The 21,990-nt window shown below is 45.9% G+C and overlaps 1 protein-coding gene, 1 non-coding gene and 1 pseudogene across 2 annotated transcripts in view; all 3 read left to right on the top strand.

Annotated features, from left to right (window-relative positions):
- The window catches only part of LOC126354769 (UPF0489 protein C5orf22 homolog), a 1,899,147-nt gene that overhangs the window by 694,144 nt on the left and 1,183,013 nt on the right, over positions 1-21,990 (top strand). The gene's annotated exons all lie outside the window — the stretch shown is intronic.
- On the top strand, positions 7,283-7,357 carry Trnas-cga (transfer RNA serine (anticodon CGA)). Its single transcript has one exon. It is a non-coding gene; the product is annotated as a tRNA-Ser (tRNA).
- On the top strand, positions 17,028-17,145 carry LOC126356735 (5S ribosomal RNA; annotated as a pseudogene).

Raw genomic sequence — 21,990 nt, 5'->3', positions numbered from 1 at the left:
AGCTCCCTTACTGAGCTAATTGCGAACGAAAGCGACTAAAACACACTGAGGAACACTGGAAATAACGCACGCAGAGGGAAGAAAGTACAAACACGAAACTTCACAAATAATTACAGTGAGATCCGATATGCAGATGATCCAAGTGTAGCACCTATGCGTATGCCCACAGACCCTGCACGGACGCTGCAGTCTCGTGGGGGGACCCTGCATAAACAGTGCATAGTGGACGGGTCATACACGTGACGATCACATCCAGACAAAAGGAGAATATTAGCAGGCGCAGAGTGCCAGGTAGATGTGTTACACAAAATTTCTCGCAGTTAAGCCAGTTTCAGAAGGACCTAATCATCGGCACGAAAACCGGAGGCTGGTCTACACGCCGTGTGGCTCGCCATGTCGACGGTTCGGAATATTCCCTCCGACGATGTTGGGAGCAACGGACACGAGATGACACCCAGGTGAGACGTACCGCGTCTTTAGCAACCAGGAAGACGACGAGGCGAGATGATCCTGCACCAGGTGATTAGGGATCCTACAGTGAATCGCTCCATGGTACAAGGAGAGGGAAGAGTGGCAGTTGTTCCCCAGACGATTTCCAGGCGCCTTGCAGATGCGAATTTGTAATACAGACACTATTGTCGTGCACAGCATCTAACACCGAGATATCGGTGACTCCGTCTACCGTGGTGCCAAACAGAAAGATGTGGACTTCAAAGGTTGGCAAAACGTGGTGTTTAGTGATATACCGCGATTCGTTTTGGGGCTTGATGATAATTAGTTGCAGGTGTGGAGGCAGTCTGGCGAACACCACACTCGCCTTCGGACGCCACACGGCCCGCACAGCCAGTGTAATGGTCTGGGGTGCCATATTCTGCGACAGCTGGTTCCCTCTAATTGTTGTACGAGAACCTTAATGGGCCAGCTTGATGTTGATGACTTTCTTCAACCCCAAGTGGGACCTTCCCTGTGTAGCCTATAAGGAGCAATTTCCCAGCAAGATAAAGCTCGTCTACATGCAGCTCGAGTTGCTCAAGATTTCCCACGTCATGTTCCGACTCTTCCGTGGCTGGCGTGCTCCCTGGAGTTCTGCCCTACAGAGCATGTGTGCGATGACCTGAAACGTCAAATAACACCTTGTTACTCTGTACATGATTTGGAAGTGGCTGCTTAAGATTTGTGAGCCAGTTTGCCTCAGGACAACATCAGGCATCTACTCAACTCGTTGCCGGACCGTGTTGTGGCATGTAATGCAGCAAAGATTGGCCCAAGGCATTATTTACTTTGCATTGTATTTGTCTATTAGTAGGCTACTCAATGTATTTGGTTAGATGCCTCGAATGTGGAATCAAATGAACCTGCCACCTGTATTATTTTGTGTAATAAACTTCATTTGGTTCCGATGGTCCCGTCTTGATGCACTATTTTCAATTATGCTAAGCGTATTCAAAATTATGTATGCAAAGAGAAAATAGGAAATATAAATCTCAGACACTGTGCTCTACTCTGACTCGCACTTTGACTCGGAATACAAAATACCTTATACTAAACATATTATTCAAAATCCGTTGTTAAAATACGCAAATCACAGCTATAAAATCTCTATAATAATGAAACAAGGAACTGTAACTGGTTCATCAATGGGAAACAAAGGATGAATTAATCAGTATAGAAACATGTTAAAAAATTTTACCAAATAAACTGTGTAGTAGGTCAGACATTATAAGGAATCTTAAAACAAGAACTACATTCGATTCATCGTCCGTGGCTGGACACAACAGCTGATAATCTGGCTGCATCCTTCGTACCTTGTTATAAAACGCGTTCTGGTAAAATGTTGTGTAAATACACAGCCGGAAAAAAATAGCCCGCCGCTGTTGACAAGCTGTTCTAGGCGCTTCAGTCCGAAACCGCGCTGCTGCTGCGGTCGTAGGTTCGAATCCTGCCTCGGGCATGGATGTGTGTGATGTCCTTAGGTTAGTTAGGTTTACGTAGTACTAAGTCTAGGGGATGGATGACCTCATAGTGCTTAGAGCCATTTCAACCATTTTTTGAAAAAAAATTAGTATACCTAAAGAGACGACGTCGATTCCGATCCGATGACGGCATGTGCGACCTGTGGGACAGTAGATGTACTGACAATGTTTTCAACGTCTTTCGCCAACAGATAGCGCAGTGATATAGCTACCATACCGCCATCTGTATCCATGCTTTAATAATGAATGTTCACAGTCAGACGGCTCAGTGTGGAGCAGACGTATGAAGCAAATATGCAACCATGCCACGGAGACGCACTCGGTGTTTCCTACAGCCAATTGAACGAGTATGAAACGTGTGAAATTGCTGGATGGTCCTTTCGGAGAATTGCCACACAAGTTGGACGTACTGCCTCACTTGTGCAACAGGGCTGATATCAGTGATCGCGAGAACATTCTCCCACCTGTAGGCAAGGTTCCGCACGACACAGATCAGATGCCCGCCAGGAGCGTAGTATTGTAAGGCAGATGTGGCAGAACGTACAGCTACCACAGCACAAATAAGAGGGCTTGTGAGCCCAGACGTGTCAACACGAAATGTTGCAAACTGGTTGTTACGTGCCCGCACAACACTAACCCGTCTTCCACCCGCGCCACAGCATCGACGCCCACGGCTCGATTGGTGCCGCCAGGGAATCTCTTGGAAGGTGGAATGGCGCGTCGTGGTCTGCAGCGATGAAAGCATGACTGCATGCAAGTAATGATCGTTTGTGCTTACGACGTGTGCTAGGTGAGCACTGTCTCGTAGAGTGCCTTCGTCCAAGACACACTGGACCCATCCTAAGCCTTATGGTCCGGGGTACAATAAGCTACAACACTCGTTCACCTTTGGTGTTTCTGGAGGGGACGCTAACCAGCGCTCGATAGGTGCAGAATGTTGTTAGACCCGTTAATACGCCATTCTCGCAACACGAAGGTGATTTGTAGTTCCAACACGATACTGCTCGCCCACACGCTACCCATGAAACACCACGTGCTCTACAGGACGTGCAACAACTTCCTTAGTCAGCACTGTCCCCAGACTTGTCTTCAATCTGACATGTGTGATATACGAGGGGCGTTTGAAAAGTCCGTGAAAAAATAAAAACCACTTTCGTGTTTGGGGTAAATCTTTTTTATTTTTCGACATATTCTCCTTTTAGACTTACACACTTCGACCAACGCTGTTCTAATTTGTTGAGCCGTTCCGAATAATAGAAATTGTCCAAGTCTGCAAAATAGCTATTAGTTGCTGCAACACCTCCGCATTTGATTAAAATCTCTGTCCCGCCAGCAATTTCTTCAAATTGGGGAACAAATAGTAGTCCAGAGAATAGGGGGGAATAGAATTAAATTGGAATCCTATTTCCATTAATTTTGCGACCACAACTGATGAGGTATGTGCTGGTACATTGTCGTGATGGAAAAGGACTCTGTCTAATCGCCGGCGTTTCTATTGCAGCTCGGTTTTCAAGCGGTCCAATAACGATGAATAACAGGCACCTGTAATAGTTTTACCATTTTCCAGATAGTCGATGAGGATTATCCATTGCGAATCCCAAAAGACAATCGCCATAAACTTTCAGGCCGAAGGAATGGTCTTCGCCTTTTTTGGCGCAGATTCTCCCTTGGTAACCCATTTTGTAGATTGTTGTTTGGTCTCAGTAGTATACTTATGTATCCATGTTTCATCCACAGTGACGAAACGGCGCTTAAAGATCTGCGGATTCTTCCTGAAGAGCTGCAAACCATCGTTGCAACACTTCACACGATTCCGTTTTTGTTCAAGAGTGAGCAATCGCGGAACCCATCTTGCAGATAGCTTTCTCATGTCCAAATGTTTATGCAAAACATTATGTACCCGTCATTAGAGATGCCCACAGCACTAGCAATCTCACGCACCTTAAGTCTTCTGTCATCCATCACCATATCATGTATTTTATCAATGCTTTCTGGAGTCGTAACCTCCACAGGGCGTCCAGAACGTTCAGCATCACTTGTGCCCATATGGCCACTCCGAAAATTTTGAAACAACTTATAAACTGTTCTAATCAAAGTTGCAGAGTCACCGTAATGTTTATCAAGCTTCTAAAAAATCAAATGTGTGTGAAATCTTATGGGACTTAACTGCTAAGGCCATCAGTCCCTAAGCTTACACACTACTTTACCTAAATGATCCTAAGGACAAACACACACAGCCATGCCAGAGGGAGGACTCGAACCTCCGCTGGGACCAACCGCACAGTCCGTGACTGCAGCGCCTCAGACCGCTCGGCTAATCCCGCCCGACAGTATCAAGCTTCTCTTTAGTCTTCTTACGCGTTTACCTGCCTTAAAGTAATGTTTAATCACCATACGAAATTCTTTTTCGTCCATTTTTTGACACTCACTCGACTTCCTTGATTCACAGGAATGCCAAACACAAAGAAATAGACCAATATGGTGGAAACTTGGTTTGCGTTCTTTCCAAAGATGCTACTAACTAAACATGACCTCGATACGCGCCGGTGGTGCCATCTCTCAGAATTTGCACGGACTTTTCAAACGCCCTTCGTATGATGGGACGAGACGTGATTCATGCGACTTGTCAACCAACAACTCTTACTGAAATACTGAACAGATCGAGCAGGCGTGGCATAGGACATTATTCTCCATCCGTGCAATCGACTGGATGCCAGATTCAGCAGCTACATTGCCACCCTTGGAAGCCACACCACATACTAATATGGGCGTTTCATCAGTGATCGATACCTAATACCTCTGAACCTCTTGTGCTATTGAACTGTAGAAGTAATCACTTCATGTACCCCATGTACACTATTGCAACAATAAATCTCGAGCGAATTGGAAACCTCAAGAAGGGTGCACTATTTTTTTTTTCCTGCAGTGTATCTGTACATTGTAATTCTATCAGAGACAGCAAACGACTTGGAAGAACAGTTGAACGGAATGCACAGTGTCTTGAAAGCGGGATATAAGACGAACATCAACAAAAGCAAAACGAGTATAATGGAATGTATAATGCACTCCTAGTAAAGGAGTTTTGCTATTTGGGGAGCAAAATAACTGATGATAGTCGAAGTAGAGAGGATATAAAATGTAGACTGGCAATGGCAAGGAAATCGTTTCTGAAGAAGAGAAATTTGTTAACATCGAGTATAGATTTAAGTGTCAGGAAGTCGTTTCTGAAAGTATTTGTATGGAGTGTAGCCATGTATGGAAGTGAAACGTGGACGATAAATAGTTTAGACAAGAAGAGAATAGAAACTTTTGAAATGTGATGCTACAGAAGAACGCTGAAGGTGAGATGGGTAGATCACATAACTAATGAGGTGGTATTGAACAGAATTGGGGAGAAGAGGAGTTCGTGGCACAACTAGACAAGAAGAAGGGATCGGTTGGTAGGACATGTCCTGAGGCATCAAGGGATCACAAATTTAGCATTGGAGGGCAGCGTGGAGAGTAAAAATCGTAGAGGGAGACCAAGAGATGAATACACTAAGCAGATTCAGAAGGATGTAGGCTGCAGTAGGTACTGGGGGATGAAGTAGCTTGCACAGGATAGAGTAGCATGGAGAGCTGCATCGAACCAGTCTCAGGACTGAAGACAACAACAACAACAACAACAACATCTGTACACTGTATGCACTTCCACAGATTGCTAGGAAAGAGTACAGCAGGTTGATACATCTTTATGTCGCGGAGCCTAGGGGCAGTAGGGTCGACTATACTCCTGCCTCGCTAGGGACTCGCGCATAATTTCTTTCTATCGGTTTTCCAGCGCTGCCAGCCTACTCTTTCTGAGGAAAGCGGATATTTTCCCCCGTCGTAACACGCAGTGCGGGACCCTCAGAGCAGGTCGCCCCCGCGGCGTACGTAAGCCCTCAATCCCCATCATTCCGGCGAACGTCAGAGCAGATAACAAGTGCTCGCGCCCCGGGGAGCACGGCCGCGGAGACAAAAGGAGCCGGAGCACAGACCGCGTCTCCTTTTGTTGCGGGCGCGGGCGCGGGCAGAACGACAGCAGGCAATTACGACGTGGCAGGTCGCGGGCCGTGCCCGCCCGTCCACACACGACCTGGGAGCAACAAGCTAATGCCGTGTAATTTCGCCCCCGTGCCGGAGATGCCGCCGCGGGCGAGCCCCGCCGGTGACTCAATTAAAGTCACGGACGGCGTAATTATGCTGCGTGACAGCCTCCAGGCAAAAACCAGAACCGACCTGTGCCGATCGCACGCACACAGCGCCACCTGCTGCTGCATACGGCCGGATTCCGACGTTGGAAGACTGTTGGGATAAGCATGAAAAGTAGCAGCACCCGGTGCAAATACTAGCAGGTGGGTCTCTACACAAATAAATTCTATCACATGCGCATAAATATACGAAATGACTCAATACACTTTTACTACGTACGCTTTGATCAGTGATAACTGTCAAGTATTTCAATGTATTTATCTGGCGCGATTTAAAATGGCAGGACCGGATAGGTTTACTTATGCTGAAGGGTGGAATTTACTAGGACAGTGCTAAAGGATTGTTACACAAACCAAGATCTCTAAAAAGCAATTTAAGGTGTGACCGGTTTCGACAGAGCTGTGCTATCATCATTGACTGTTATGCTCATACAATGAAGGATAGAAAATCACAACTCCAAGAAACAGTTGTGCGACATAAAGGAAAGTTGGTAGGGTCCAGAATGATATTTTCACTCTGCGGCGGAGTGTGCACTGATGTGAAACTTCCTGGCAGATTGAAACTGTGTGCCGGACCGAGACTCGAACTCGGGAACTTTGCCTTTCGCGGGCAAGTGCTCTACCATCTTTTCTTGTTTTTTGTTTTTGTTTTTATTTAATCTTATTTTGTTCACTTTAGTTCGTTGCATCTGCTCGTGGCGGACGTCGTGAGACATCCTTTTATGTTCGATGATGAGCGGTTAACTCATTTTTTTTTATTACTGAGGGCAGCTAACCCTCTGACCGAGCACGCTGAGCTACCGTGCCGGCGACCATCTGAGCTACCCAAGCACGACTCACGCACCGTCCTCACACCTTTACTTCTACCAGTACCTCGTCTCCTACCTTCCAAACTTTACAGAAGCTCTCCTCCATTCTCGAAACATCCCCCAGGCTGTGGCGAAACCATGTCTCCGCAATATTCTTTCTTTCAGGAGTGCTAGTTCTGCAAGGTTCATAGGAGAGCTTCTGTAAAGTTTGGAAGGTAGGAGACGAGGTGCTGGCAGAAGTAAAGCTGTGAGGACGGTGCGTGAGTCGTGCTTGGATAGCTCAGTTGGTAGAGCACTTGCCCGCGAAAGGCAAAGGTCCCGAGTTCGAGTCTCGGTCCGGCACACAGGTTTAATCTGCCAGTAAGTTTCAGTTGGTAGGGTGTTTATTCATCTGAAAGATATCTGCCGGCCGGAGTGGCCGAGGGGTTCTAGGCGCTACAGTGGGGAACCGCGCGGCCACTACAGTCGCATGTTCGAATCCTGCCTCGGGCATGGATGTGTGTGATGTCCTTAGGTTAGTTAGGTTTAAGTATTTCTAAGTTCTAGGTGACTGATGACCCCAGATGTTAAGTCCCATAGTCCTCAGAGCCATTTGCACCATTTTGAAAGATATCTGTTCCAATTTCATGCCAGTCGCATAAGAATGGTACTAGAAGCGCCACTGTGAGGATGCAAATCAGGTTTTCTTTAAATAGTTGGTAGAGCACTGCGACGGTGGTGAGCGTTAGTTACCTTTGGCCATGGACATGGTGAGTTAACGTTGGTCAAGAACACCGTTCAGCAATTATCAACACCTCACTGAGATTCGTCGAGGTCCTGTAATAGAGCTACGAGAAGCTGAATATTCCTTCTGCGCTGTTGCAGAAAGAGGGGACAGGAATATAGCCACTGTACACGACTGATGGCTGCGGTGGTCGAGAGCACGTACGGCCACAAGAAGACCGGGTTCCAATAGGGAAGACCACCGTTTTCGGCGTATGAGTCTCGCGCGATGTACTGCATCTGGAGCTGCATCGTGAGCAGGAGTTGGTATCACAGTGACACAACGAAGGTTACAAATGGGTGCATTCAAGGTCAGCTCGGAGACAGACACCCTATGACCTGAATTTCACTCATCCCAATCCACCGCCATTTGCCACTTCAGTGGTTTGTAGAGAAAGTTCATCAGAAGGCAGGGTGGAGGTCTGTTATGTTTTCTGACGAAAAATCGTTCTGTCTCGATGTCAGTGATGATCTTGTGTTGGTTAGGAGGCGACCAACCTGTCTGCTTGCCGGAAACGCTGGACCTACAGCTGATGTTCTGAGGTGCGATTTCGTATGGCTGCAAGAGCACTCTCGTGGTCATCCCGCGAACTCTTACTGCAAATCCGTACGTTAGTCTGGTAACTCGACCCATTGTGCTGCCATTCACGAACAGAATTCCAGGGTGCGTTTTGCAAGTCGGTAATGCGCACCCGCAGGCCGCTGTTGTGACCAACTGCTCGATTAAAACGTATTTTGCGGTTACTCAGTATTACAGTAACACAGAAAGACCTCTACATTTTTTTAAACTTTATTAGTTTAATTATTAAAATCTCTTTAAGAAAATGAAAATAATTCGCCAGGAAAAACAATATATTCCGTGGTTCAAAATACAGGCCCATGCTTTTAAAATTGGGAGAACGTTGGAAACCTGTTACTTTACAAGAATACCCTCCAAAAATTCACATCATGTAGTTCCTTTTTCTTGAGCAACGCGGGCAAAGGCACGATCGGTAAACTGCTAATTTACTGCAAATTGTTTTGGAGCGAAGAAACAACGAACGTAATAGGCTATATAATGTATTTAGATCAGTTTAAAACTGGGTGTTCTACTACATTGTAGTGGTAAAACTGAGTAAATTGGAATATAATTTGTAATAAATATTTCCTTACCATCATTCCTTTGCTTTTTAAAAAAGGACAGTCTCGATGAATTGCCTTGAACTCTCTTCATAGGTATCCCTTTTGACACGTGCACTGTTAATAGCTTTATTAAGTTCCATTGTTAGCTGTCTACCTCCTAATAACCCCTCATCCAAACTCAGCAGCAGAACGAAGCACATTTGTGCTTATCTATCCCGGTCCTTCATCTTTATAAGCCGTACCAACACAATTCATTAAAACTTAGAATGCTGGCCTTTTAGTGAATAATGTAAGTGGATTTGATTTAATGGTACGTTTAGTAAATCCTGCACACCATTGATTCTTACTGCACAAAGGGTTTCAGTACGCGTAATTAATTAAGCCTTGATATAACCGTTCAACGGTGCCAGTTTTTGTCAAATAGTACTCAAAAATTCAATTTTTGGGGGGGGGGGGTGTGAGGGTGGACACGTCGTCCTTGTACATCCCCCCGCCCCCCCCCCCCCCCCCCCCAATCCCCACGCCGGGCGGTGGCGCCCATGGTGCTCTTTCAAGTGCAGAATGCTCCACACAGTGTACATGTTGTTCGCGGTGCCCTGTATTCCACTTTGTCGGTATGAAGTGAAGTGACGGTGTGGTTTTGTAACGTCCAGGCGCGGCATTGATGCTTCGGTTAGCAAAGCTCGTGCAGCGCTGAGTCAGCGGCGCTGCATGCTCAATAGCTGCGCAATGAACTGCACGCTCGCCTTCAGCGCTGCGTCAGTTGCCTTCTTGTAATGCTACGGCAGTGTAGCGTGTGCATCGTGGGCGAAAATTCAGCAAAGGCAGGTCGCATGTTGCGACACAGGCCAGTAACGGACGTTCGCAACCCAAATCGACACACTGCGGCATCAAAGTAGCTGTTGACACATTTTCTTCTACAATAAATTCACGTCAGCCTACTTCAGTAATTCAGATAATCCCCTTGCAGCTTGTAGCTAGTGCAGATCATTGGTCCGGTTCTCCTGATAGGAAAGGCGTTAATCCCATCCTGTCCGACCTGACATGAAAGTCCCATTCATTTTCTACAGTCATAAAACGGGATGGAGCTGAATTCATGCGCTGGTGTTTTGGTCGGACGCATGTGTACCCATGTACCTCTGTTGCAGCATAGGAAACTCTTTGACTGTAAAAGTCCATTATAATTGCGCTCAAAGGACAGAAAAAAACAACAGACTGTCGTAGCGCAATGTTCCTCATTTCGTCATCAGAGTTTTCGGGCCCTGCTGATGTGATGTTTATAATTTGGTTTCGTGTTGTTTTAGTTAATGTAAACTGATATCGGTAATGCAATTACCAAATAACCGATGGGATTCGATGAACATATCCTGACGAACTCAGAAGACACACTTATGTTTTGCACATTCATTAAAACAAACATTGGTATTACAATGGACTACTCTGGTTTCAGTTCTTCTGCCAATATCCTCTCCAAATGTTAAAACATTTGGTGCAGTTTTTCATAGTTTAGGCAGGAAAGGATTTTCAAGGCGACCATACGGCACTGGGATTTTGGTCATTTTGTTATATCTATCGTACTTGAAGCTCAGAATTCAAATGTTATTCTCCCAAAATAATTCGATGCAGCTCTCAAAAATTCTTGAGAAAATCGACTTTAAGAAGTTTTCCGACCGTCTGTAATAATGGTTCAAATGGCTCTGAGCACTATGGGACTTAACATCTGAGTTCATCAGTCCCCTAGAACTTAGAACTACTTAAACCTAACTAACCTAAGGACATCACATACATCCATGCCCGAGGCAGGATTTGAACCTGCGACAGCAGCAGTCGCACTGTTCCGGACTGAGGCGCCTAGAACCGCTCGGGCACCACGGCCGGGTCGTCTGTAATATCCTAAAGGAAGATCGATTTTTCTCGCCAGGTGAAGCGGTTATATGGCTCCTTCGGGCATTGGGGTGTGCGTTGTACTTAGCGTAAGTTAGTTTTAGTTTGATTAAGTAGAGTGTAAGCTTATAAATGCCGGCACGGTAGCTCAGAATGTTTGGTCAGAGAGCTGGGTGGCCTCTGTAATAAAAAAAACTGAGTGGAAGGATCAACAAACGAACTTGACCGGATGTCATGTGACGTCCGCACCGACCAAACACAACGATCGACAACGAACAAAAATATAAATATATATTTGAATGCCTGCCTGCCGCGTAGCGGTCTGAAGTTAGATTCCCCGCTAACACAAAATTTTTAACTAGAGATCTCTATCCCGCTAGCAATTCCGCGAAGTTTAAAATACATAAAGATGGAAAAGCGTCAGTAGTGCTCGAGACTGGTAGTCCGGGTTTGGAGTCTGTTTTGGTCATTATTCTTTCTTTTTGTTTCCGTTCAGTTCGAATACCTACGGCATTGAAATATATAATTCATCAAATATATGCTAACTAACAGATACTTAATTGCTATTTTTATGAAAAATGAACCTCTTCTTATTTCTAATTACATAATGCATACAACAACTCAGTTTTAATTGAAAATGTGCATTCTTAATTACTGATATTTTACAAAACAGTGTATAAATTTTGAAAAAAAAATTACAAAGTAAATTATTTTTCGTCTTTATGTATTTTACGCTTTGTGGAATTCGCTCCTTTGTTTAACACTTTGGCAGGCAAGGAATCTATTCTTTGCCTCACTCGTCGTATTCGAGCATTTTACCACAAAGCTACGCTACCTGTCGATAAAAACTGACCAAGCATTATTAGCGTGTTAAAGACGGTGAGAGTTGCATCGAAATGCTTTTGATGACTGATATGAGAGTTCTGACCTTCACCTGTCAATCCTATTGCCATGTGGCCCTTGTAAGCACTTACCACTTACGTAAAGAAGTAATTCTCCAGTATCATGAATACTGTGGGTGGACCACAATGTATAGTTCAAAACTGCATTTCCCTGAACACAATAAATCTCTTCATGTCGTTAAACCTCGTTTAAGAGACGTTGATGTTTCTAAAACTGTGTATTACAGCTAACGCGTTGTTCTGGATGAAGATTTCCTTCCAAGGAACTTTTTTCTACTTTTTGTATAATTTAATTTTGATTTCCTTTTATCCATTCCTCTAAAACGTACGTCGAATAGGGGGAGTGAGAAAACTGCGCACTTAATGTAATAACACATCTATCCTCATATTTTTATTGATTAAAGTGTTTCTGGTAGTTACGTAACATTTCGTTAATGGTCTTCACTTACACATTCCTCATTCAACACTAGCTTCTTTAGTAGAGACATTTTTTATTCTGATTGCAGATATTCGTAACGTTTGTCGTTCTAGCAGCAAAAGGCGTTGTAAATAGAAGTTTTACGACAAGAATACCGAAAACGTAGTATGTGATCACGTTTCTGCTTTCAGCATTCCGCGAGGGTGTCAGCGAGATAAAGTCTCGTTTAGTTTGAGATTATATGTGAAGCTGGCTGCAAGTCACTAAGTGCTCTCATTCACAGATACTGCATTAATGAAATCTGTGTGTTTCAGCGTCGTTTGAGAGGTTGTTCTCGCCACACAAATGGTTCAAATGGCTCTGAGCACTATGGGACTTGACATCTATTGTCATCAGTCACCTAGAACTTAGAACTACTTAAACCTAACTAACCTAAGGACATCACACAACACCCAGTCATCACGAGGCAGAGGAAATCCCTGACCCCGCCGGGAATCGAACCCGGGAACCCGGGCGCGGGAAGCGAGAACGCTACCGCACGACCACGAGCTGCGGACCTCGCCACACAGTGGTTCTTTACAGACAGTGTGCCATATAAGTGATGTGTGTACCAAGTTTGGTTGAAATCAGTTCAGTGGTATAGGAGGAGATATGGAACGTACAGGTAGATACATACTCGCACATCCTTTTTTAAAATACATATGGATAACAGTGAAAGTAACTATGTCTGTTGCGTTTCGACAACAAAAGTGCTCAGCTGATTTCGATGAAATTGTACGTAGATGACTTGAACCTTGAGGAAGAATACAGGCTACTTCAGCAAGTAAAAACGGTGAAAAAAAAAAACAACGTTCCCTGATAGGGTAAAGTGGGGAACAGAACATCTTTTTAAGAGCAGTGAACGGGAAACACGAAAAAAATTATTATTTTTTTTGGATAATGTACACTTTGCATAATGAATAGTTACTTCAATAGCACACTGCACAGATTCGGGCTCCAACCCACGTCCCCCCGCACTCACAGCTCGACAGTGATGCTGCTTGTGTTGGGGCAGCTGTTCGGGGAGTACACATCACCAGTTATGCTTACCCGAACAGGCTCAGACGTCATAACGAAACTGCTGTTAGGTAAGTGCAACTGCAGGTATCAGCTAGTATTTTTATATTTTGTGTTGACTAACAATGCACAAACATTACGGGCATTTCAAGTTCGAAGTCAAAACTGTTCCAATCATCCCATATGGACCTGTAACACTAAACAATAGGAGTAAAAAAAGGATGATTGCCTTCACTGGAGATATATTTGAGGGACTGCTGAATATAGATTCGAACTTCAACCAAAACTAAACATAGCTAGATTTCCATACGTCAAACTCAGCAGTCACCCACGTTAGAGGTGTATAATCTACAGGCTGATCAATAGATGTGAAACCATTCTTCTGACACAAAAACAGATAGATAGACAGAATTTTAAAATTAAATACACTACTAACCATTAAAATTGCTACACCATAAAAATGACGCGTAACAGACGCGAAATTTAACCGACAGGAAGAAGATGCTGTGATATGCAAATGATTAGCTTTTCAGAGCATTCACACAAGGTTGGCGCCGGTGGCGACAACTACAAGGTGCTGACATGAGGAAAGTTTCCAACCGACTTCTCAGACACGAACAGCTGTTGACCGGCTTTGCCTGGTGAAACGTTGTTGTGATGCCTCGTGTAAGGAGAAGAAATGCGTACCATCACGTTCCCGACTTTGATAAAGGTCGGATTGTAGCCTATCGCGATTGCGGTTAATAGTATCGTGACATTGCTGCTCGCGTTGGTCGAGTTCTAATCACTGTTAGCAGAATATGGAATCGGTGGGTTCAGGAGGGGAATACGGAACGCCGTGCTGGCTCCCAACGGCCTCGTATCACTAGCAGTCGAGATGACAGGCATCTTACCCGCATGGCTGTAACGGATCGATGCTTGAGGCAACAGATGGGGACGTTTGCAAGACAACAACCATCTGCACGAACAGTTTGACGACGTTTGCAGCAGCATGGACTATCTGCTCGGAAACCATGGCTGCAGTAATCCTTGACGCTGCATCACAGACAGGAGCGCCTGCGATGGTGTACTCGACGACGAACCTGGGTGCACGAATGGTAGAACGACATTTTCTCGGATGAATCGAGGTTCTGTTTACAGCATCACGATGGTCGCATCCGTGTTTGGCGACGTCGCGGTGAACGCACATTGGAAGCGTGTATTTGTCATCGCCATACTGACGTTTCACCCGGCGTGATGGTGTGATGTGCCTTTGGTTACACGTCTCGGTCACTTCTTGTTCGCATTGACGGCACTTTGAACAGTGGACGTTACATTTCAGATGTGTTACGATCCGTGGCTCTACCCTTCATTCGATCCTTGCGAAACGCTACATTTCAGCAGGATAATGCACGACTGCATGTTGCAGATCCTGTACGGGCTTTCCCGGATACAGAAAATGTTCGACTGCTGCCCTGGCCAGCACATTCTCCAGATCTCTCACCAACTGAAAACGTCTGGTCACGCAACTGGTTCGTCACTATACACCAGTTACGACTGTTGATGAACTGTGGTGTCGTGTTGAAGCTGCACGGGTAGCTGTAGCTGTACACGCCATCCAAGCTGTGTTTGACTCAATGCCCAGGCGTATCAAGGCCGTTATTACTGCCAGAGGTGGTTGTTCTGGGTACTGACTTCTCAATGCACCCAATTTGCGTGAAAATGTAATCACATGTCAGTTCTAGTATAATATTTTTGTCCAATGAATACCGGTTTATCATGTGCATTTTTTGCTGGTGTAGCAATTTTAATGGCCAGTAGTGTAGTAAGAGATGCGAGAGGGGTAAAACTCGCGAGGCTAGATTACCAGCGTAATAGTTCACTTTGGAAGCCGTGGTTACCAAAACGGGAACCATGTTGATAACATAAGCTCACACACTCCCCCCCCCCCTTTCTCCAGTCTCGTACCATTAAATTTCTGTTTATCCACTCGCTTTTTTGTTTTAGGAAGGTGATTCGACGCCTGTCGAGCACTATGTAGTGGATTTTAGTCAGGTTACGAGGCTCCGCATAGTTCGTGCAGGCTAGGAGAGAACGGTGCGTGTACCTCTGTAGGCCGTGTGGTGAGTGGGGTGACCTCGCGGCCGGCGGCGGCGGCAGCGGCAGCGGCCAGCGCGGACGTTGATCCTGCGGGGGGCCGAGGCTCTGCCTGGTGGCTGGTGCCTGCTGGCTGCTAGCGTGTGCTCGTGCCGGCTGCGGCTATCTCTCGGGAACCTCCCTGCCCCCCCCCCCCCCCCCCCTCGACAGATAACGGTACAGGCTGGCTCTGCAGTCGCCAGCTAAACGTTCACTGTCCCTAGAATTCCTCCACACTGCAGCTGCATTAACCTCTGTTTAGATGAACGTCACTGATATGACTCCTTCGCATTACAGAGGTTTCCCTAAACGTAGGAAAAACAGCGCAGACGCTCTTAACGTTTGTCAAAAATTGCGGCACCGTGAAGGATACATGTGACTGAAATAAATTTTACCCAACAGATTACGTACTTGCCAATACAAGTCCCTCCTCCTCTATCCACCCTTCTCCCCTTTCTCGACAAAATATGTGGTCACTTTGTAGCACTGTCGAGTTGGTATTGGGCGCTCAAAAGAATCGCCAACGCTGAAGGAGGTAATGGTAGTGATGTTGTGTGCAAGTACCAGTCGCTTTATGAAATTAGCGCAGTATAGAACTGACATAATGACAGAAAGCTGCTATCGTGTTTGAACGTGCCCATCAGGAAACGGGGAATAAAGTTACGCTATTTTTCGGTGTATTAACGCTTACAGGCTATTGCCTGCAGGGAATGGTGTGCTACTCGCAGACATGTAATTCGGCATAACAATGGTGGTCGTAAAATGATTTTAATCAACAGGGCCGCAAACTAGTGCCTCATTTTGTTATTGACAGTCGGTTTCAAATCCGAATGGAATGCAATTCCACCTCAGGAAGTTTCCGACCGAAATTTCCGAAGGTAATAGCATGCAATGGCCTTTTGGAGACGGGTACTTAACAAAAGCCGTTACGCACAGCGATACTTCAAGCGACACGTTTTGAAACGACGAAACAACCAAAACACTGGGCAGTAGCTGACTGTAAACCTCTGATGTGGTCCGGCGCGTTGAGATTTTCCTGTTTACAAATTGTTCTAGATCTCGAGAGCAAAATGAGGCGTTTAAACCGCAGTGTGTGGGGAGCAGAGTTGAAAAAAAAAAAAAAAGGCTTTAAGCACTGTGGGACTTAACGTCTGAGGTGATCAGTCCCCTAGAACTCAGAACTACTTAAACCTAACTAACCTAAGGACATCACACACAACCATGCCCAAGGCAGGATTCGAACCTTGGACCGTAGCAGAAGCGCGGTTCCGGACTGAAGCGCCTAGAACCGCTCTTCCACTGCGGCCGGCTTTGCAGTTCAAGCTGGAGGTATTCTGTGGTGTAGTTGGCTTATTTTTCTGGTCATGATTCGGGTCCACTCGTTCAGATTGCCGTGAAACGAGACAAGATGTTTTTTGAACGTTCTGGATAAGCAAGTTTTATCCTCTGTCCTTCATGTTCGTGGTGAGTATATTGTTGAAACTCCCGTCTTCCAAGGCGACAGAGCTGGGGTGGTTCCTATGATAGGGTACGGCCGATTTCCTTCCCAATTCGTGACACAATCAGATTTGCTGCTTCGTCTATGACCTCAGTGTCAACGGAACGTTAAACCCAATCTTCCTGCCTTCTTTTTACCAAGACGATAACAGCCATGTACACAGAGCTTCACGCATACTTGCTGGTTTGACGAACACCCAGACACGCTGTCACACCTCGAGTGTCCCGCTGTATCACCCTACCTCTATAGCATGGCAGCCAGCGACCTTGCCGCAGTGGTAACACCGGTTCACGTCAGATCACCGAAGTTAAGCGCTGTCAGGCTGGGCTAGCACTGGGATGGGTGACCATCTGTTCTGCCGAGCGCTGCTGGCAAGCGGGTGCACTCTGCCCTTGTAAGGTAGACTGAGGAGCTACCTGATTGAGAAGTAGCGGCTTCGGTTTCGTAAACTGACATGCGGCCGGGAGAGCGGTGTGTTGACCACGTGCCCCTCCATATCCGCATCCAGTGGGGCCTGTGGGCTGAGGATGACACGTTCGCCGGTCGTTTCCTTTGGTCCTTCATGGCCTATTCGGGAGAAATTTAGTATTTTCTAGTTTAGTTCTATCCCATTGGAAATGTCTGGGGCTGTTTGAAAGAACGGATGATACATATCAATGAACATCCCCGTCATTTGGTAGCTCATTGTTGATTAATCAGTCAGGAATGTCTCGAGAAACCTGTGGACTCGCCGAACTGAAGCCATTATCTAGGCTATGGGCGACTCCTGCGCTATTAGCGTGACACCCGTTGCGGGATATGCAGTGTGAGGTATAAGACGTATGTTGTGCGGTGTGCGTATTAATGACACGGACAGCTAACGTTGAGGATACAGTACGCTGTGAAGCCCCACCAACCTCTTGCAGTAATAACGTCTTGTACCGGCAGGGTGATTTAAAGGAGAACCTCGATTTGTAGCTGCGGATTCATCCATCTCGATTTTTGTATACCAAGGATTACTGAAGGACAGTGGCGAAAACATTGCCCACCAAGCATATTCCAGAAACTGAGGATGAGCACCATATGAGGCCAATATGCACGCAAGGGGAGCAGTGGTTTTGCAAACATCATCTAACAGATTTCTTTCCACTTGTGACATTGCGCGTTGCTAACTACATATGGCAGCCTGAGGGAACAGTAGCACCTAAATTCTAAAATCTACCTAAATAGCGATTGCTGTTCATTTTGTCGCGATCGCATGTTGTATCCAAAGGCGTTGTAACCCACTACACAGGTGCTTATCTGCTATTTCGAAATTTACCGCAGTTGCGAATATTTTTGACATCACCTGTATTAGGAATGTAAATCATACCTATTGGCGACACATGAAAATTTTTGCCGGATCGGGATTCGGCTATAATCGCACGCTCCCACGACCGATCCAAATCCCCATATGCCACAGTGTCTACGCCCCATTGCTCGCAGATTACATAGATTCTCGCAACAGGGTTAACGAGACAAACGTATTCAACGTAGTATTATCGCTGTCTTGCCGGGCTAGGGTGTAGTACTTGCTATCACAATGTCTGTTCCTTCAGACATGCGTGCACGAGCCGAAATGTAGTGGTATGCGACCGTGCTGCTCTTTTCGAACAGATAAGCTGCCATTGATATATTTCACTCAACGCTTCCACTTCATTCGACATTTTCAGTAGTTGAACTAGACAAAATATTCACGTTTCTAGTAAAACACAACGGGCGCGGGTGAGCCTTCGTGTACGATCTGGCAATGGGAGTGATTAAGCAGTCCGAAATAGGCTTGGTATACGGAACAGTCCTACGACCGTAATACTGCCACAGAGGGAATTTCGTCGATAACAGCCACAGTACACATTGCGAGTGATTCGGATATTAACAGCTTCCATGTACGATGTCGCATATAGACCAAACAAGGTGGCGCAGTGATTAAGGAACTGGACTCTCATTTGGAAAGAACAGAATTCAAAACGTCGGCAGGACATTCAGATTTAAGTTTTCCATGGGTCCTCTGGATCGGTGGAGACGGATATGGTTCCGCTGAAAAAGGACACGGATAAATTTTGCTCCATTCTTGTCCCATCCAAGCTGTACTCCGTACCTCCCTTTGTTCCATGTGGGGTAGCTTATGCTGTCAGGCCACCTGCCAATACAGGGCAACATAATGGACATGGTGACCTTAGAAACAGTTAAAATACGATCGTCGGACGCAATGGTACTTTACTCGGTGCAGCCGCGCTACCGTCCAGACGAAACCAATCACCTTAAGTAAGCAAATGTCATCCCATTTCCTGTTTTAATACCAAGTCACCTCTTGCTATGCATATCTATCACAGAACCGCTGGCAACAGCATTGAGAGTGACAATTATGCGCATAAGAACAGGTAACGACGCTACTATCACAGTAATTAGTAAGATACGCTAGCAGAGAAAAGCAACTTTTGGTTAGCCCGTATACGTTTCGTAGGGTGCTGCATTGTACGAAAAAAGGTGTCTATAGCATCGAATGTACGCATTTCATGACGTATGTTATCTTCATCTTTTCATAACAGTAGCTTTTGCTCTGATTGCCCTAAATTTTAATCCTAGAAGATCAAAACTGACCTCAAGTGTACTACACGCTAGTACATGCAAATTATTAGCATTGCAGCACAACTACACAAAGTAGACAGGAGTACAGCTAAGTGGACAAAAAGTTAATTATTCCAGAGCGCAAGCACAGATGAATCGTTAAGCCATTACAGATGGCGCAACGATCGAGCACGTTTTCAACCGCGTGCGCACTGCCTCTGCTGAGTATAAGGCGGTAGCGGTCAGTGAGACAATTATGTTTCAAGCGCACACTGTTCGTAAACATAAGTAAATGTAAGGAAGTTGCAGAGTGGCAATCAGGTTTGGTCGTGTCTATGGTCATACGAAGTGTGAAATTGCTTGCTTCGTTGGCGTTTCACGGAGGATTGTTCAACGTGTTTATAAGTAGTTGTGTAACACACGTGGCCGTGAAACCGAACATCAGAATTGTGACAGAAAAAGATGCTGACTAATGTCATGAGACGCGTTTCACAGCCTGTGAAGCAAAATCGCTTCCAAACCAGACAACAGTTGATGCCAACATTGAATTAGGGTCCACCCCAAACTGTTAGCGAGAGAACACGGCCGGCCGGAGTGGCTTAGCGGTTCTAGGCGCTACTGTCTGCGACCGCGGATGTGTGTGATGTCCCTAGGTTAGTTAGGTTTAAGTAGTTCTAAGTTCTAGGGGACTGATGACCATAGTCCCATAGTGCTCAGAGCCATTTGAACCATTTTGGCTACCCGGTACATTGATACAGCATGCGTTACATTTCGCACTTTTTAATGCCAGTGGCTGTACCCCATATCTGACGCCTTCGTTGCGTTGTCTTCCAGCAAGACAACGCAACGTAGCGTGTTGCCCGTCATGTCCAGACTTACTTCAGTCTAGAGGGTGTTCGACTGTTGCCGTTGCCCACACGATCTCCTGCTCTCCCACCTAGTAAAACATCTGGTCAAAGGTTGCCGAGAGAGTGGGACGCTACTGCTCATCAGTAACTACGACTGATGAACACAGATTTGAAGCAGCATGGAATGGCTTACCCGTACCTGTCATCCAAGCTCAGTTCGATCCGATGCTCAGCCGGATTAGAGCCATTGTTGCTGTGAGAGGTGACAGCTCTGTGTGCTGAAACTCACGTCCTGTATACTCGTAAATTACCTACGAATTTGATGTGACTTATAAATCTTCCCATAACACAAATTTGTTATACTCTACCTTGTTCTCAGTCGGATCATACGGTCATTTTCAAAAATGTTTTAAAAAGATGTAATGTTAAAAGTGTGTCTCGTCCGCAGCCATGATCGGAGCCTTCGTTGGTTCGATTACACACAGTCCACACATACTAATATCACCACCACGTACGTTCGACGTCAACGTGCAAACACAAATCACAGACGGTATGTGGCAGCACTGGCAGTGGAAGGAGGGAAGGGAAAACAGTGCAGTCGTTCTCGTAAAACAGAAACAAAACGATTTATATGACGTCGAAAAGGACACGATCACTGGCTTTTGGCCCAGAGGTGGAAGCATATCCGAAACAGCTAAGTTTGTAAACTGTTGGCGTGCCACATGGTTAAAGTATAATACCATGCATGGTAAAAGAGCGCTATCCAAAAGTGGCTCAGAGGAAACCGTTGGGCACCACTGGCTATAGATCGACAGGGGTAAACTTCGGCGTCGGAGATGTGTATGGGCGTATAGAGTTGCAACTGTTGAGCAACTGACAGTCCAGGTGAACCTAGGGGCTACCAACAGAGCTTCCTCCAACATCTCTTCAGGGAACTTTGCTGTGTGTGGGCCTCTGCAGCAGCAGACTGTTTCATGCACCTATGCTTACTGCTGCTCATTCGGGACGAAGGCTGCAATTTTCAAGCCGCAACTGGACGTTCTGCGTGTGGTGACAGGTGGCCTTTTCAGATGAATTATGTTCTATGTACTACCAACACGAAACGTTTGCAAATCCTGCAACAACGGTCTGAAGGGTCCAAGCCAGAAGAGGGAAAAATTTTTCGTGGCATTCCGCGGGTGAACTCGTCATTCTGGAAGGCACAATGGTACAACACAAGCATGCATCTATCACCGGGGACCATGTCAACCCCTACATGCAGTTTTTTTTCCCTCGGTATGATGGATTCTACCATCAGGACAACACAATGCGTGAGCAGCATCAGACGTTGACCACTGAAGAGCCAGTGAAACTGGCCCCCGCGAGCACGCAGAACTGCTGCAACAAGACGTGGCATGTACTCGATTAATGTCTGAAGTAGTGCTGGAAGGAAATGACACCATGAATCCTGCAGGGCTGTCCACAAAATCCGGAAGAGTGCGAGGGGGTGGAGGTCTATTCTGAAGAGCACGTTGCAAGGCATCACAGATATGTTCAATAACGTTCATGCCTGGGGAGTTTGGTGGCCAGCGGAAGGGTTAAAACTCAGAAGAATATTGGTGGAGCCACTCTGTAGCAATTCCGGACGTGTGAAGTGTTGCATTGCTCTGTTGAAATCCGTCGGAGATGAATGGATGCAGGTGATCGGGCAGGATGGTTAAGTACTTGTCACCTGTCAGAGTCGTATCTACAAGTATCAAGGGTTCTATACCACTCCAACTGCACACGCTCCACACCATTGCAGAG

Source organism: Schistocerca gregaria, chromosome 3 (assembly GCF_023897955.1).
Source record: "Schistocerca gregaria isolate iqSchGreg1 chromosome 3, iqSchGreg1.2, whole genome shotgun sequence".
Taxonomy (NCBI): domain Eukaryota; kingdom Metazoa; phylum Arthropoda; class Insecta; order Orthoptera; family Acrididae; genus Schistocerca; species Schistocerca gregaria.
Note: the sequence above shows the minus strand (reverse complement) of the source record. Positions and strands in the feature narration are given on the sequence as shown.